General features: G+C 38.8%; 1 protein-coding gene across 4 annotated transcripts in view; it reads right to left on the reverse strand.

The window, feature by feature from the left end:
* Window positions 1-18,170, reverse strand: part of LOC107309443 (poly(rC)-binding protein 3-like) — a 456,594-nt gene that overhangs the window by 74,340 nt on the left and 364,084 nt on the right. Inside the window, exon 1 of one of the 4 annotated variants that reach the window (XM_015854256.2) lies at window positions 13,310-13,372. The exons of 2 other annotated variants lie outside the window; for them this stretch is intronic. The gene's annotated coding sequence lies outside the window, so the exon portion shown is untranslated. Of the gene's footprint in view, window positions 1-785; window positions 870-13,309; window positions 13,373-18,170 lie in introns of those variants that run through there. One more of the 4 variants, XM_015854253.2, reaches the window with a different exon arrangement.

Genomic DNA, 18,170 nt, shown 5'->3' on the forward strand with positions numbered 1-18,170 from the left:
AGTAGGCAGACTTAAGCTTTAAAGCCAGGCCTCCTCATTCCCTTGCTCCTACCGTACAAAATAAAATCCTTTTTATCATATTTTAGCAAGAATTGTTCTAAGCCTTCAAGCCCGGACACACTCTCCTCTCCCCACACTACAAAATGACCATTTCTCAACATGCTCCAGACTTGGGATGGTGGCATGTCTAGAGCCCAGGCAGACCCACTGAATCCCCTGCTGCCAATGCAGCAGCACACATTTTGCTGGGAACCCCAGCAAGCAAGATCAGCCTGGCTTGCCCATGGCCAGCAGCCAAGGGGAAAGGATATGCCTGGCTGGACTTCTTCATTCCCACACTGCTTGGAGCCAGTTCCTCACCCCAGTGCCTTTCCTCTCCCCACAACCCTGGAGCAGTGCCAAAAATGAAGTCTCCTGTCTCAAGCTCATCTGATTGCAACACAAGATCATCATTTCCTTCCCTGGAGTCATTCTCCCTCTTCATTACACAATTGTCAATTCCTAGATTAACTTCTTCGACAACATCCTCATTCATTACACCAAACTGATTAATGCCCTGAACTCTACTCATCCCATGCCCAAAAGGAATGCTGCTTCTCTGGGAAAAAAAAAAAGAACAACCTACTGCAATGATGTAATTCATGACTGTAGCACAATACGTATATATAAACAGTCCAAGTGGAAGGCATGTAAGAAAACACACATCTGGCTTTCACTAGCTTCTGAGAGCTTGTTTCTGCTGCATAAGTTCTTTTCAGGTTGTTTTTCAGAGCAACACTACATACTTTTTGTTCAGCACTGACAGTGGGGTTTGAGTTGCAATGGAAACAAATATGAAGAGAGTCTCTGTCTCAAGGAATCTCCTTTCAAGCAAAAAGAGAAGCATGAAGAAAGTGACTGAACCCTTTTGGCCCAACAGAACATTATGATCTTTGCCTATCACTGCCAGCAACATTAAACCTAATGACATCTCAGCCGTGAACTGCTACTAGGGAACACATAGCAATTTCTTCAGCGAGAAAGAAAGCTAAATGTTACCTAAGTCTATGTGGTCACCATTCTGTGGTGTAGCAGCATTTGTAGCACAGGTATAAAATCTCCAGTGCCCTGCGTGCAAGCCTTCATTCATTAAAGGAGTCCTTTTATTTATTTATTTTCTTATTTATTGAAAAAACAACTCGTACAAGGACTCAGTACAGAGGCTGTGCCTTAACAATTACTTCATTAAGCTTTATCAGTCTAATCAATATCACTTCCACTTTCGTTCTGCTGTACAATTAGTGTCACACAATGCACAAGTCATCACACACCACGAGGTAGATTTTTTTTGAAATGAGAATTGTGGCTGTACCGCATGCAAGCGCACAGCACTAAGAAAGAGCAACACTACTTTTAGTTATACCCTCTCCTTTCCTTCCAGATTTGACTCTTTCAAGTCTTCTCCCAGCACATTTCTATTTCTAAAAAGCATATTTTCAATATTCTGTCAGTTTTATGCACTCCAATTTGCAAACACTTTCGAGCTTCTGAATATATGGGGTCACTCTATGCTAAATTAAACAGAACTGAATAATCATCTATTTCAGACAAAGATTCCTTTGTTCCTCAAAGTTGTTGCTATGCACATTGATGCAGGAATATAACTTGATTGCAGGAAACAAGAAAGCTTTGTAGCTTGCATTATTTTTGGCTTACAAACACAGTCCTGTTCATTGTGGCCACAAAGACATTGCTTGATTTTTTACCAGTATTATTAATGAAACAATCTTTTCTTGCTAATGGCTACTGCAACACTATTAATACACAATTGGGATGCAACAGACCTGCCTTTATGGGTCTCAGGACTGAAGAGCCTGTTTTTCTCACAGAGATTTTTAGTGTTCCAAGGCTCCAAATGGTACCAGTGACAGGCAGTGGCTGATGGCTGACAGTGTATTGTCTAGACATAACTTCTCTTACGTGGTTTGCACAGTGCAAATCACATCCCAGACCTGCTCACACTGCTCTCTCTGGCCTTTTGCTTTCTGTTTTGGATATGCTGTGAAGTTCTCCATAGCTCAGAGCAAGACAGCCTCAGAAAACCACACCTCTCAGCACAGATTTGTGCCATGAGTGATAAAGAAGAAAACAGAGGGCCCTGGAAGTAAGTCGTCACTGTCTGAGTAGGTCTTCTGTGAGAAGCCTGAGAATAGTATTCTCTCTTTGACTTCAACAGATTGCAACGTCATTAACCTGAGTACTGGAAAAAATCAGCCCCTCAGATTGTCCTTCTCAGATACAGCTGAATCACTCCTGGATTTGCAGGCAGAAGAGGGATGGGAACATGGGGCTGGACAGGCATGTAAACAACCTCAATTCCCTTACCAAAGAACGCTGTGCTGAGCAACCGCTTTAAGACTGCCCAGGATATAGAGATATTCTCTTCTGGAGCATAAACACATATGGTGTGAGGCACCAAGTAACTCAGCAACCAGGGAATAGAAAGCAACACCAGTAATTTCAAAAAGCAGCATGTAAGGAGATAACATATAGGGGCTAAAGGACTATCAGCAGCAATTTGGACAGCACATCTGACAGCTACAGTTCTGCTTCTGACTTATAGAACCATGAAGGTCAGAATAGACCTCATAGAAAGACAACCCAGCCCAACCACCAACCCATCTTTACCATGCCCACTAACCACTTTCCTCAGCGCCAAGCCACACGGTTCTTGAACATCTCCAAGGCTTTCAAGAAAAAATATCACACCCAGTTACTCTGAAACGTAACTTCATTCAGCAGCATCCATGCACTTGAACCCAAAGCACGCTTTGAAGTGTGTTCTTGCTTGACATACTATTGGGTGAGTACCCTCGCACAGACTTGTCTAGGCAGTAGGATTAGTTCAAAACAAGAGGGAACTCTGCTGCCTTAAAATGATGCCATTACATGGGAGGCTCTCCTTCCTCTTTTTTTTTTTTTTTTAATCCACAAAAAAACTTTAGTTGTCAAGTGTCAATCTGAACTCAGATTGAAACACTGAGGAGATCTCAGCAACAAAACTGTCAAAATAGTAATTCATAAGTGCTTGCTTAAAAGACAGGAAAGCCTGAACTAAAATCAACACTTACTTCACTATTTTCTGTCCCCTACCCCGATGCATGGAGACTACAAGAATATATAATGTCAAATTCTCAGGATGCAAAAAACTACCAACAACAGAGCTCTGGCTTGCCTGCTCTTTTTTTTTTGTCTCTTCAGTTAGGTTCTGCTCTGTTAAGTTAGGATGAAATCACACCGAACACTACACTAATGCTTCTGTTAATTAACAACATGCTTCCCAATTGCACTTTTCATTCCCACAAAAAGTGCTGCATTTTCACAAAGTATCACTTGTAGTGAGGCATCCAAACATGCTAATTGCAGCTCTGTCTCCCAGGAGGGGAAATGTATGGGCTTACTCGGCATTAGTTAAAGACTTGAGTTGATTTCATCTTATTACTGTTATTAAAAATATTTGAAAAAGTTACAATTTATTTTACTTTTGCAAGCTTGCACAAATTCAGCTCAAGAGCAGATAAAAAGATATCCCAGTATGCATTACAAAGATAGATACAACCCAGCTAGTTCTACACCTGCTTACAGAAATGTAAATAGAGGCAAAATGGGAAGAGAAACTCTTAAGACAGTTCTGGCTGGCTGTCTTCCACAGAAATGGAAGATGGGAATACTCTGCGTTGGCTGTGATGGGACAGAGAAACAATCATGAATTGTGCAAAGCAGATTAAATTGTAAACTGCAGCACATGCAAATCCTACAGCATAGCTTCCTACAAACACAGTATATTTATTTATTTATTTATTTATTTTTAATGAACTTCAGTTGTATTGAGTATTTCAGGCTTTACTGCTCTGCTTTATTTTTTATCTGGTTGCTGGGTAGTAATAAAAAAGACTGAAAAGTTCAAAAAAGACTGAAAAGTTTAGTCACAAGACAGCAGGAACCTGGGCTTTGTTAATGCAAATTCTTGCTTACTGCAAACAGTGACTGATGTGAATGAAGAATCTGGGTCAAAAAAGCACAACAGAGGATGCTACCTGTACTTGTACCAAACAACAGGCAGCTAGGAAATCGGCAAGTTCAAATGCAAAAACAGTAGGATTCTCCTGCAATGAGATGATTCATCTCTTTATAAACGAATTTTAGATTTTTAGCCAAAGTGAGAAAAGTTGGTATTTCCAGCTGAATTAATGCTTCACTGTCTGGAAAACTTCGATTTCCAATAATACTAGGAATCTGTGGCTCCTATTTGTGCGTCAGTGCAGCAGTAAGGCTTGTCTTGCTGCACACCTTTGAATTCTAGTCATGGCAGCACTGACTGTATTGAGAAATATATTAGCAAAAGTGAGTCTGTATGCTGGGGAGGAACCACTCTTCAGAATAGTAGTCTACTGCTTGATAGAGAAAGAGAATGAAGTGAGGTCTCAGAGAACATCTAATTAAGAAACTGCATGGGAAGAGAAGCCTCAAGGATCCTGCTCTATTTTGAAAACAGCTGCTGTACAGATAGCTTACAATAATCTGCCTGTAAGATTGTAGGGTAACGTTATAAAATCGATGTGAGCTTTGACCACGTATATGTGATGAGATATTGTATAATGGGAAAAGAAAAAAAAAAAAAAAAGACAAAGAACAGGCCACTGCATGAAGATGATGTCTGGAGTGCATCAAGAGTGAGTTAACAGGACACAGAGAATGGAATAAAAGCCAGAGGGACCCAGACCATTTTACAATGAGTCACCACTCTCCAAAACAACAAATCAGTATAGACAACATATCTAATCAACATCCTGCCAATACGGCAGGCTCTGAACCAGATATTGAAAACAATAAGACTAAGCATCATGAAGAGTTATTTTCTTCAAAGAAATACATGCACCTAATATCTTCATTTATTCAAGAGTGCATATTTCAGTGGTCAAATATATTTGATTATATGTTGTTACTTGTTGCAAAGGTGTAAGCCCAGCTTGAAAATATGTGGAGTTGACTGCTCCTCAAAAACTCGAACATGCCCACCACATTATGAATAATTAGTATTCTAGCTGCATTTGTACACTTCCTTTTTTCAAGATGGTAGGAAAAAGTATGAAAGCCTATCTGTAGATAGGCATACAACTATAATCACGTATACAAAGTCTTTATTCCCTCGATCTCATTCAAAGTTGTTTTTTTAACGAGACTACTAAAAGTCTACAGTCATTTTATTTAGTTTTTTGCATTACTGCATAGGGAAAGGTAAGGCTGACAGCCTCCAAACTCAAGTGCTAAGGAGAGTTAGACAAAATTGCTTTATGTGTTTTAAAGTAGGCTCATATTTTAAAAGGAAATAAGTATTAAAAAAGGGCTCCTCCAATTTCATACTTCCTTCCAAAAGTCAAGTTCTTGAAAACAAAAATTAAAAACCCAGCCATTCCTCTTGTGGAAACCACCAGGAACTCTGCCATTAAAATCAATGGCAGCCACATCAGTGGCAGCGGAAATGGAAGATAAATTAATTATCTATGTGCACATCCTTATTGAAAAAACAAAACCGTAAGTGTAAGTTTAATTTTTTACAATGTTAGGTGTTACAAAGTCAATTAGTGAAATTAAAAGTTAGAGCAAATCCATCACTGTCAGTTAAGATGTATTAACGATAATATTGTCTCTTTGGTGTTCTTGCTAATTTAAAGGCATTTACCCTGAGGCTGTTCAGCTCTTGTATGCAAACATTAGCCTGTGTCTTAATGATGTTTGCTAGTACATATGGTTTAATGGGCTGTTTTCTTCATTCAAAAGTGAACTGCCAAGCAAAAAGACCATGTATCTACTGTTGCTTTAGGACGTACTAAAGTACTGAAACAGCTTAAACACTGTCAGCTAAGATATTTTATCTTTTCTCTTTCAGATCCTTCTTCATGGTGCTCTGAGCAGTGTAGCACCTTGTTTATTTCCTTTGATTGACGATGTTTCTCCATCTCCAAAAAACTCGCAGTTAGTTTTGGGGAATGCACAAAGCCTGGTTGACTTTTGGCTTCCACTTCATACTTCCCAGAAGAGGAGAATGGTAAGTCCAGGCTGCTCAGGTAGAAACTGCTCTTCCACACAAAGGTGTGCATGCCACAAAACTGGGAGGAAAAAGGGAGGAATGCTGGCAGCCCAGGGTAAACTGGGACCCCAACCTACTGCTGAATTTGATACACATGTGAAAGTCTCAGAAAATTCTGTGGGTGATTTGGTTCCTCACTCTCCTTAAGAATAGCACTGTGATTGCTTAACCTACAAGCAGACTACTTTTGATCTATGTCTAAATATATACGTGAGCACAAAGAAAAGAATAAGAACCCATGTTTTTCCTTAGGAAACCAGAACCTTTTATCAGTACTAGCAGTGATGCAGACAAACACTTTATGGAGTGATTAAAAATGCTTCAGATAAATCTCAGGGTACAGGGTCTAGAAGACACCTCACAAAATTTGTCAGGTTTTTTTTATTTTTAAATGCCACCCAGCTGTCCTCTCCCATTCCTGTGCACTGGTTTTTGCAGAAGGCAAGACACAGCTCTCCACTGATTCAGTCAGTGGGTATGGTTTCAGCCATCTCAATGAATGACTCGCCAGGTAAAAACAAAGGAAGTGTAACATTTTGTTCTACACGCTGAACCACAAAGGTCTTGATGTTGAAATGTCACTGGTCAGAGATGTCCAAACAAATATGCTTCAGCAGGAATTGTAACCTTTAATAATAGTAATAATAAAAAAGTACTTGCTAAGGATATATATTTGCCTTCAGCACAAATAAAAAGTATTCAAATAATTCAAATCCAACACTACAACTGGTATTCAATAGCATTTGATTTATATAAGAAAAATACAATTAAGCATGTACGGAACTCACAAATTACCAATAATATGGTTTTACCTTCAGTTACTGAAACTGTAAAAAACCTCAGATTCCTCAGATGCTTCCTGATACATATTACCTTATCAGTAAGGAGCTCTAAGAGATATAATCAGAGATGGATGCTTAATGAAATACAAATCCACTTCCACCCACTTCTTCTGATAGCAAAATTCATCTCAAAGTAATTACCCTTTTAGTAAAGGACCAGCAAGCTTTAAGACCCCCTTGAACTTTCATACTAGTGTTTAAGTAGGATTTAAAAGAGATGTAGTTATTGTGTTGAATACTTGCCTAAATGCTTAGCTTAAGCTGTGAAACAGATCACACAGCAGAGCACACAAGTCAAGAAGTCTTGTGATTAACGGTGTCAAAGGCTGACAATATATCTACTGAAAAACAGCCCGGGCACTTTCATATTCAGCATCCATAGCTAGGAATCAATCACCTACAATCTACGCATGCACTAGACCTTCTTGTGTTACTGAACATAAAACTAGCAGATCAGGTTACATGTCTGGATTTCTTGATGGTTGAAATCCACATCTCTTTTCTTGCTGTGCTGCAACAGTAAAGCCGCAGCAATGAAGTAATTAATTTGAAAATCAAGCCTCATATTAACAATGACAATCTGATGAGCACTGAAATAATGCTTGGGACTAGTTCGTTTTATTTAGGTTTGGTACCAGTGATTCTACCCATTCAGCAAGAAAAGGAAGTCCCTGGCCACAATGTCACCACTTCTACCCAAACTGAAGTACATCTACTCAAACAGAGCACAGCTCCTCAAGTGCTCTGCAACAGCACCTGTTCTCAGACTGCTGACATTTGCCACCAATCTCACTGAGTTGGAAAGTTCAGGATGCCAAACATGTGAGCTCCAGATCTGAAAGCTCCATAGGAAGCTACCTAGAAGTGCTTTCAGCAAGCTGTTATCTTGCTTTTTTCTCATATATCCTTCAATCTGAAATATAATTCTGATATCAATGCCGCATTATTTCTCCGCTTTTCTCTCTTTATCCTTTTGGACCACAAAACTGTCTTTTATTTTCATCTCCTTACAGTTTATCACTGCCAGAAACTCATTCTCTACACAGCAGATTGCCACGACGATATTAACTAAAAAATTTCAATACTTCTGTGTAGACAAACAGAACTTGAGATAAATGCTTAATAAAGACAACGCTGACATCTCCATCCAAACAGTAATTTTCTGATCCTGCATTTTATTTAGTAAGTTCAAAATAATCCTCTTGCTCAAGATGTGCTCAAGACAATGCACATGAAATACTGTCATTAACTATTATAATTTTTAATGCAATTTAGTGTAATGCATGCAATATTTCCTGCAGAAGCTGCAATTCATGGCATTTCACTGGAAGAATTTGATGAGTTCTTTTCACATTACAAAGAATGTTATTTCCATCCCACATTAACAGAAGAAAAAGTGTCCCTTCCTAACAATATACTATTGTGGTACAATTTGTACTTTATGTGGGATGCACAAATATTTGGTGTAAATAACTGGATGTGGAGGCAATGGCATGGAGTCAATACACCACACTGGATTCTGACTAATGTCAGTTAATTATTAAACTTAGACTTATGTTATTCCATAAAATAATTTAATAAGTTACCATGTTCACTAGTTTCACAAAATATCCACGGGTTTTATCTTTTCGTTGCCTTCTTTTTATGTTTTAATAAAAAATATATTTTAAAAGTTTTGTTAGTTATGTACATTTGCCCTGTATTTTCTTATGTGGCCCAAGACAGCTTCTCCTCACTCAGTGTGGCCCAAGCAAACCAAAAGGTCGGATACCTGGATCTTACACCAAATTCATACCAGCTCATGCATAGTGTATGATGCAAAATGAGGTTTTATCAGTTCTGTTTAGAATACTGACAAACTAAAATTGAATTATTACTAATCATAGAGATTAAAAACATTTACCTGTTGTAGGCACCTTTTGACACTACTGCAAAAATATCTTTATGGTTATCTTTCCATCAGGAGAAGATTGTGATATTTATCAAATAAAAACTATATAGTTTTATGATCATTATAGTTAAGTACTGACATTGCATGAATAAATATGGAGGTATGCACTCAATTCATGTAATGTATTAGAGAGAATGTAGGACAGGATGGTTAGTTGCGTAAAAGAAACATGTAAATATCTACATTGCCACTGACTTGCTGAGTGTTCTTGGATGACCACCACTCTCCACCATGAGTCTCCTCCTCCAAGCCTGGCTAATGGTCTTGACACTTCCCCAGAGGATAAGAAACCTCTTGGGGAAGCATGGACAGAGTCCAAGGTCCTATCTTTTCAGGGTTTCCTTAAGGCAGTTGGACCCACTGACATTTTACACAAACCGCATAGGTTGTGTGGCATGTGGAAAGGAAGTTTGTCCTTGAAGTGTAAAAGGACAAACAGCCACACCCAGCTGGTTTTCTGAAGCTGTTCTCTACAAACGATTAAAGAATAGGTTGAATCTAGCATAGGAATGTATTCATCTGAAATAGAAATAAAGAAGAGTTTGTAACTTGGATCCTTCCCTCCCAATTCCATGTCCGTATTTGTTGGGTGAGACAAAGGAAAATTTAAAAAAAAAAAAAAAGAAAAAAAGAAGCAAACAAAACTGCTTCCATGAGATGCTAGTACCCAAACATTCAAAGACCATATAGGATAGGGTTTGAAGAGGTTAATAGCCTCATGTAACACATAGCCTTATCTTTCTATATTCTATTTAGCACTACACACGGCAACTACATTCTACTTTACAATTCTACCTAGATGACTTTCAATGAGAAGAAAAAGGGAACCAACAAATGCTTAGTAAACTAACAAATGTTTACTAAAGCAAAACATGCTAGGAGAAAGGGACAGAAATTCATTATTATTATTTTTACACATACAAGCTACGGCATTTTGTTTAGAATAGCAAGGAAAAAATATGCAAGAACTTCCTTTTTTCAGAGTAGTACACTTGTATAGTACGTTTACAAGCCAGATTAGAACCATTTATAGCCACTTCTTTAAAGGAGATGAGAGAACAAAGAATTTTAAGGATATCCAGCTCTAGAAAGTACTTAACAGCAACCTCAGAAAGGAATGAAACTCAAAACTAAAATATATGGTTATGATGTAGCTAAAGATGCTTTGATAAAGGTCCAGAAAGAAGTGAAATGCTCAGAATTCTCTCAGAGCCTCTCCATTATATCAGGCACTGTTACCATCTCGCTGGCAGCAGCTGAGAAGAGAGGAGTCAGTACCTTAGAACCTCAGTAATAAATTCTTGTTTGATGACTTTTTCTCCATTGCTATCAGGGAGGCAAACTTTCAAAACAACAATAAAATTTAGAGGTATCTTACCACCTCTCCCCTTAGTCCCCCCAAAAAGGCTGACCCATGTAAAACTCAGCTTTAATACAGGTTAATCCATTGGTACATTTGTACTGAAAAAGCAAACCAAACCCACATTTACAGTTAAGAAAATAATTCCAGGAAGCTGTGAGAGGGTAAAACAAAAAGACAGCACTGGAGAGCTCATTTTAAAGAATACGTAGCAGTATGCACAGCCACAGAAAAACAATATTCAAAAATCTGACCTAGATACCAGTGTTTCCTAGTGACTAGAATTCATTAAAAACAGCACATTTTAAATGTACCACACAGGACTTTTCGAAGCTTTAGCGTTAGATTCAGTTTAAATAACCACCCAAGCTAGCAAAAAATAAAGGCAACATTTTTTCTTAAAAAATAATAATAATTAAAAAAATAAATGAAACAACAAATCAAACAAAGAAAAACCCAACAAATTCAACCCCAGCCCCCTTAAAAAGCTAAGAGTTATTATTAGCCTCTTCTTAACAGCATAAGTCAGTATGAGACAGAGCTTTCGTTTACATGAGTGAATGCATTCTTTGGCCATGAGAGAAGCTAATAAGCTCACAGAACTGAGTGTTGGGTTCAAAGGGATTCCAAAAGCAATAGCAAAACTCAGCAGAAAGTTTCAAAGTTTCCACTCCAGCTAGCACATTTTCACATAATTGTGGTGGAAAACTATGATCATTAAATTATGCCATGTCATGGCAGCAGTGTGTTATCACAAATGATGAAATCTCCTTCTAGCTTTTCCCATTCACCCACTTTTCACTAGATGCTACAGAGAACGAAAATTCTTCTTATAACAGGAAGGCTGAGTTGCATCCTTTACAGAAGTGAAGAAGGGAGAATCAAGCTTTGCTCTCCTTGAGCAAGCTTTTGAGCCCCAAATGACCTCTTAATTTCAAGAAACTACTCACATATTTTTATACTTAAGGTTAAGCACATGCTTAGGAACTATATTAATGCCAAAGTTCCTCTCTAAATCAAACTTATATTCACCTTCTGAGCAGATATTGCTTACTTTAAAAGCTTTATCATCATAGAAAAATGAATAAAGGGATGAGATTCATAGACTTGTCCATCTTTTCCCATAAAAGTAACATATGACACACTACAAAATACTATCCAGTGTAAATTCAAATCTTCAGATGCCTTCAAAAGGTCCTCTGGTCAACTCCACACCCTGAAGATGCTTTTTTCCCCTAACCTCAAAAAAACAGAAAAGAACATTCAACCTCTGGCTTAGAATTCCCTAAGAGAACAGAATCACAGAACTGCAACACGCAACAAATACACATTTATGCTTATCACATTCAACTGAGTTTGGCGGCTTCTTTCAAACGATTTCAAAAAATCAGCATTGAATTGTACAGTTGCTTTATGCCTATGGATTCCACAGTTTGTCATTTGTAACACAACAGTACTTATTTTTGCTTTGAAACAGGTACTGGAGCCAAACTAAGTGCTCTTATGAAACACTAAAAAGATGCAAGTGAATGTGTGGATGTGAGTGTTCTGTGCTAGTCATTACTTACTATCCATATTTGATATTCACTTCCTACTCACCAAGTCTTCACAAATTTAACCATTAAACAAGTTTATTTCCAAGATGACTACAGTTACTAGCTAGCACAGAGCTCATTCATCCCATGAAGACAACAAAGCTTCACTGCACCTTCTGCAGCCTGGACAGTATGCATCACTGCACAATCCCTATTGCCTTTAACTTCAGTGGCACAGGAGGCTGCCGGTCCTCCCATCCTCTTTGCACAGCACCCCACTGCCATCATTAAGCATGGTGAGTCGCTGACTCACTTCCCAGCTGCCTCCCTTTACCTTAACAACAAATAAAACTCCCTAGCAGTTTACTTCTTGCTCTTGAGAAGAATTATTTCCCTGTATTCTGACTTCAGGCCTATGTATAACATAGGAATGTGAGAAAGGCCTACTGACACTTCAAAGATCTCTGTTGATAGGATTTTCCTAGATACCGATTTGCTCTGTTTGGTGTCTAGTGTTTCTGAATCAGTTCCCCTTATCTCAAAGTATGAAACACTGTTACAGATGGAATGACTAATGCAGGCTGTTTGGCTCTCCTAAGGTCAAAGAGCATCCGGCCTCCAATCCCATGTCCCAGAGCTGAAAGGTAAGATTGCTCTCACTTGTTAACTGATTCCCTTCCTACCTGAGGATGTTCTACACCATTTTGCTATTTTACTTTTCAATCATAATTGCAGTTCTTCTTCTCTGTAACCGGATAGATGTTTTTCCTTTGGAGGACACCATCTACATTGATTCAATCTTGCCTGCCAACTGTTTCAATCAGTGATTTGGGACTGTAAATTAACCCTGACAGATAAAATTGTCTCATTTTGGATATCGTACATTAAAACTCTTTAATGCTTAATAAGGGAGTTTCTTCTTTCATTAACGAATACGAGGCTCCCACTTTTGGTGCATTAAATTTTTGAAGACAGAATAGAATAGCTTGCTGTTCCTTTTTAGTTATTTCATTTAACTTGAGTTCCTTCTTCTGAGGAATAATTAAGTACAATTCTGGATCTTAAGAACTGAAGTCATGAAGATGTCAGTGAGAACAGCAAGAGGCAGCCAACCCAACTGTGCCACGACACTCGAAATAAATGCACTTCCTTTAGGTTAAGGATAGCTCTGCTGGAAGAGGAGCTAATTCTGTGTCATCATGTGTTTGATCTCTAATACAGTAGAGGCACATCAGGATCAACTTCAGGACATTCACTGGATCTGCATCAGCAGTAAAATAACTGGTTTATAGAATGCATTTCAAAAATGTGAACACAGCTTGTAAGGATTTTGTTTCTTTGCTCTCTCTATGATTTTATGCTGACTTACAGAATGAAATGAAGAGAGATACTAACTCTCACCTACATCTTTTCTTTTTTCCTCCTCCCCCCTGTTACTGTTCTGATCCTAATAAGTATTCCATTTTCAGAATAAGATCGGCAAACTCTTACCCAAAGCATCTGCTGCATTTCCTTGAATTCTCCTTTACTTACTCCACAGGGGAATAACTGGAAAGGCTGTCTAAAACATGGGCTTATAATGTGACTAATCAATGATTTGAATCACACAAGTACCAAATTTGGTAAAACAGTAAAAAAATATGTCTAGGTTTATTTCTACTGAGCAAAAAATGTTACCTATCTACATAAGTCTCACTGAAATCAAAAGGACTTAAAACATGTAATTATATTTACATAAGAAAAACGGATTTAAGCATAGTATCCAAGTGCTCTATGCTGCTGGGACTTTAAGCAAGTCAAAGCAGATAACAGCTAAATTTAAAAGTACTGCTCTGTACTCCTGTAATATCACCACAATTTAGATGCAACTGTGGAAGTGGAAAATTACACTCTTCACTCTCAACGTACTTTGCAAAGAATATACCTCTAAATTTATGTAATTAAGGTATTTTGACATATCAATGGTTATACTGTGGTCCTGCACTTCTCTTTTGGGATTATCTTATTGTCTGGATTATTTCACCACTGCTTGGATGGCTACAGTCAAAGAATTGACAGCTCGATGTCCAAGGGGAAACTGGTGATCAATACTGTTCTCCAAGGGTCTGTACTGGGACTGGTGCTACTTAACTTTTTGGTGACACAGACAGTGGAACTGAGTGCACCCTAAGCAAGTCTGTGGATGACACCAAGCTGAGTGTTGTAGTTGATACAAGGGAAGGGCTGTCATCCAAAAAGACTTGGATGAACTTGAGAGGTGTGCCTCTGTGAACTTCACGAAGTTCAAGAACGCAAGTGCAAAGTCCTGCACCTGGACTGGGGCAAACCCTAGCAAATGCTGTGGGGAAAATGTAAGCAGAGGAGCCCTGCAGAGGAGACACAGGGATGCGAAATGATGAAAAACTGAGTTTGAGCTGGCAAACTGAGTCTGCAGCTCAGAAAGCCAACCATATCCTGGGCTGCAACACAGAATGGTTTAAGTTAGAAGGGACCTTAAAGACCACCTAGCTCCAACTCTCCTGCCTTGGGTAGGGTTGACATTCACTATATCAGGCACTAGGATAAGGTTACAAGGGACCCCATCTAACCAGATCCTGAACACCAGAGAAGCTGTAAAGCCCCTGTCCTTGGAAGTGACAGTATCTAAAGTGACTTCCAGTTGGACTGTTCTCCAAAGTCTTAATATATCCCCAAAACCCTGCAGAGTCTGCAATCAGAAATAGCTCATTAAAAAAAATAAAAAAATCTAATTGCAGACAGATAGTAGAAAAATGCTTTCAAATAATTTTTCAAAAGCTCTCTAACATTCATGGCTTTGGGAAATGCAAAGCCCCGCAACTCATGTTTGAAAGATCAGAAGTAGCTATTAAGCAAGGCAGAGTAGCAAGTGGAGAGCCACAGACTGACATTTGTCACATAATTCTGAGTCTGTCATCACATGCTGATCTTCACATATGTGTATATAAATTTATGCATGTATAGAGCAATTACAGGCAACAATATTAAAATTATACTGATGTGTATATTAAGTTATTGGAATTTCCGATTATATACACTCCTACTTCTTGAAAAATGGTAAAGGACCACCTCCTCCTTTTAAACTTAGAATTTAAATAAAGAATATACTGAAATTTACATTAATCAAAATACAAGAAAGAGTCTGTTTCATTGGAGATTTTGTAAAAATATTATTCTCTGTTTTGCCTGTTTGTGCTTCTCAGACTTATTATCGCGATTCTCTTGCAGTTCAGTTAAATGTCAATGCTCCAATTACTTTAATAGTCAAACTGTGCGCTATTTTCACCACACAGTCATTCAGGCTTGTCATGTTTGACAAATCCAGTAATTGAGATGAACTCTTGGAGAATACTGACATGTAACCAGTCATTTCCTACTGCCGACTGTTGACCTCTGCAGCAGAAACCACGGAGGATTTATTCAGCAGCTTGAATAAAGAAAAGCAACACAAAACACAACAGCAACAAACAAGCTTGTTAAATTTAAGATCATCATTTTACGCATCTCCACTCATTTTTTTGTTTACTCACTTAATGTTCTGCTGCAGTGGGAATTAAAACATTAAGAACACCTTGCATAAGCACAGAAAAAGGACAAGAGAAAATATTCTGGAATACCATGGTAAAAAAAAAATAAATATTACCTAATGGATTTCTGGAGGCTGAGTAACGCCAAACAGGTTCAGGAACCCCTCAAGTATCCTCTGCCCCCAAGCAGCTGCTCACTTGCAGCCTCAGCTCATTAACAGCAGAAGGTATTACACAAATTACGTATTTACTGAGCAGAGCTGGTTTCAATCAGTCATTACATGTTAACTGTTGCTGGGGTGCGTTTGTTCTTATCACTCCTCCACCACACTGTCCACTAATATGCAGGCAACAACTGAAACCTTGGAAGCATCCCTGGAAACCTGCAAAACACACCAAGAATGTGTGCTTGCTGGGTTCACAGGTCCTCAAGCGATGCCTTTGGGACCATCAGTATTTAACAAGCCTGGACATCTACACAGTAGATGCACATCACAGTACTGAAGAACAAAATACAAAATGAAATAGAACGTCAAACAAACAAATACTGAACTAAAATAACAACAACAAAAAAACCTCACCAGGTTTTTCTAGTGACAAAGAGAAAATGCAACAAATTGAGATGAAGATGTAACCTAATTCAAACGCAATTTTAAACTCCCTTGCGATTTACATTAACTGGGGACCTAATGCTACTTTTGCTATAGTCAGGAAAGTTACTATGGACCTTTCTCCCAGGATTTAGTCCTTCCCTGGATGAAGTGCTGACATTTCATTGTAGGCTAATGAAAAAAAATGACTTGCCACAGAAAGCAAACGGTGGATAAAAATACAAAGAAATAATCCACACAGACAACACTAACTTCCAAGAAGTGACCTTTGCAGTTGCCAAAGTTAAATATCTCTTTGCAGCAGATTCTGCAGGGAATAAAGACCTCTGAAGAACTGCAGAACTTACCCATATTATTTTTTTTAAAACAGTAATACTCATTTGTAACCAATTTCATGGTAACCAACAAGGCTGAAAGGTCAACAGGAATCACTCCAGTTAGTGGAACTAGAAGCCAAAGAGATTTGTAGGAAAGGAAGAGCTGTAATATACAAAAACTTACTTCCAGGGAAAAGAAACAGTTAAAAAACCCAGCAGAATGGGGACATAACTAAACAGCTGCACTCTGATGAGATTACTATGATTATTTTCAATTAGGCAGGCATCAGGCATTGCCCACCTGTAAGAGAGAGGCCAGAAACAAAGGAGCCCATATGAGCGCATCTTGTCATGTGCGCTGTGTGTCATTACCATGTAATGCATTTGCAGATATCGTGAATGAACTTTCTGTCTTTTCATGTGATAGGAATTGAGTTGCAACCTGTGCTGAGGAAGAACCAGGGAGAAGGCAGCTGTAGAGAGCATAGGCAGTTGTGCAGGCTGCATAGCAGCGCTACTTAAAGGCAGCACAGTCTATCCTACCATCTCTACGTGGCCACAGACACCGAGAAGGTTTTGTATCTAAGTACTATGCAGTTTTAATCCAGAGAGAACCTCCTGGCACTACCACAGTGCAAAGAAAACTGCTCCTCAGGTTCACCCATAGCTAATTGTGCATGAGGAGGGAGCAGAGTTGCTACCACTCCAAGACACAGCCACAGAGCCTTAAGATTGCACACATGCAATGCAGCAGTCAGTGCTCTGCCCTCCTCCTGGCCCTGCAACAGCTGCCTGCTGGAGGGGTCTCTATCAACTATATCCCACCCATGATCATATTTAACCATGAGCCCAGATTAACTTACATGACATTCACCTAAGCGGGAGATGAACCTTTTCAGTCCAAAGATCAGCCTTGGAACTTACCTTGTATGGTCAAACCATCACCCATAACAGTGGGGACTGGGCAGTAAGCCTGCACCTTTCAGTTAAAGAGGGGTAGGAAAATGTGCTAATTGAGCTCACCTGGTGCTCTGTGGTCTGCATGGGGGTGTCTAATGCTCAGTGAGTTGTGTGAGATATTGGCTATCAAGTGAAGATTCACATGTGGATATTGCGCAAAGGCATCAGACAACAGTTGAGACCAACTATAGGAAATGAAGTGGAAGGTGCTGTTAGCATTTCAATAAATCCAAACCTGTTCATCCTCAGAACATGGTTCCCCTCCCTTCCTCAGTAAATCTGAGTTTTGTTTGATGAATCTGAGCAGCTGTCCCTGTTCCTTCTTGCCACAGCAGCAGAATAGATTCTCACTGTTCTATGAAAAATGGGATTGCAACTCCAGTGCTCCTCATAAGGCCAACAAGCTATAGATCACAGAGGGAACAAGTTCTCCAAACAGACTGGAACATGATGACCTTCAGGGCATGATTATGGAAAAGCTGATCTTTATGACAGGAGGTTTGCACTAGGTAACCTTTAGAGGTACCTTCTAGCGCTATTTTCTATGACTTTGCTTGCAAAAAACCCTCAACACTTATTAGACGTTATTTGTAGTAATAAAGGCAGAGCTTGTGTTCCTAGATGGTGCATGCTAAATTATTACTTATACAAGGTTATCTGTGTTATCTGGTTACTAATGCATGATTCAGATTACTAGGTAACTGCATTTAAAATTTTATTCACAGGATCAGCATTGACAAATAACCAAAAGCCCTCACTATTTTTAGTCAGTGGCTAAGAAAATGCTTTCCAACATTTTCTTTATACTGCTGTATGAAACAATATAATGTGCAAGAGATTCTTGCTAAAGGATCATAGGCAAAACAAACACACTATGAAAACGTCAAGGTTTACATGAACTTTTTTTTCTGAAAAAAAA

This window comes from Coturnix japonica, chromosome 2 (assembly GCF_001577835.2).
Source record: "Coturnix japonica isolate 7356 chromosome 2, Coturnix japonica 2.1, whole genome shotgun sequence".
NCBI lineage: Eukaryota > Metazoa > Chordata > Aves > Galliformes > Phasianidae > Coturnix > Coturnix japonica.